At 37.9% G+C, this 987-nt stretch overlaps 1 pseudogene; it reads right to left on the bottom strand.

Moving 5' to 3' along the window:
• The window catches only part of LOC103746979, a 25,800-nt pseudogene that overhangs the window by 1,408 nt on the left and 23,405 nt on the right, over positions 1-987 (bottom strand).

Below are 987 nucleotides of genomic sequence, written 5' to 3'. Positions count from 1 at the left end.
ACCGTGCATAACTGGAGGAGGATTCTTTGTAGAAAAGGACCCTTCACAGTGTGTCAATTTGCAAAACTTTCAGATCACCCTTCATATCCTCAGGGCTGCATTTCACAGTGCAGAGATCCAGTCATCAGAAGATGGGTGTAGTCTGTCCATGAATCAGTGAGTGCCAGGGCCAGACTTGAATGCAGGATTGCCTGAGTGTAAGTATGTTCATGTTCTTTCTATCCAGTGATGACCCACTACTTGTAAAATGGGAGGCAGAAGAAAACAGAATGCTACTGAATTCACAAATCCTTTTCCCTCTGCACTGTACCATATTTACCCTATATGAAATGGGTATGGGGTAATGGAAACTTTCCCACATGATTTTTTTACCTTTCCATCACTCTGGATCTCTCGGTTCCTCTATAGTTTTGTATTATAAATCAATTTTTTAAAATCCTAATATGGAAATAAATCTACAAACCATAATTAACAACTTCACTCTCCACCAGCTTCTGGTACTGAAACTCTCAACACTAGACTGTCAAGAGACAAAAAGTTTAAACCAAGAGAATGTCATCTGTGAACTCAGATGCTAGATGTGTTCCCTGTCTTAAGTTAAAATTGACAAGAGATGTTTAGATCACACGACAAGCACTCATGGAGGAAACACCCTCCATTCCATTTTCTCAGTTCTCTGCTGGTACTTCCAAAACTAATCATTTTTTAATTTTTTTAAAAAGCATAGTTCTTGGATCCATGGCAATGTCACAGCCACCACCTGTAGGGAACAAGCTTCTAGAACATTAGGTCACATTTATCTTGTCAGGCAAGTGTCTGGAAGTACAGCTGCATACCATTACCATGTAAGAGTCAATGAATTTGTTCTAAACTCACTTCTCACTCTTCCAAATAATAAATTTAGTCTTGACCTCTAAATTTCATTTTTCTCTAAGATCTGTGTATGGGTTTCTCATTTTAATATATTTGTAGTAATAGATATCTTAG

The sequence above is a fragment of the Nannospalax galili genome, unplaced genomic scaffold (genome assembly GCF_000622305.1).
Source record: "Nannospalax galili isolate Female #2095 unplaced genomic scaffold, S.galili_v1.0 scaffold5745, whole genome shotgun sequence".
Lineage (NCBI taxonomy): Eukaryota > Metazoa > Chordata > Mammalia > Rodentia > Spalacidae > Nannospalax > Nannospalax galili.
This window is presented reverse-complemented; position numbering and strand designations above follow the sequence as displayed.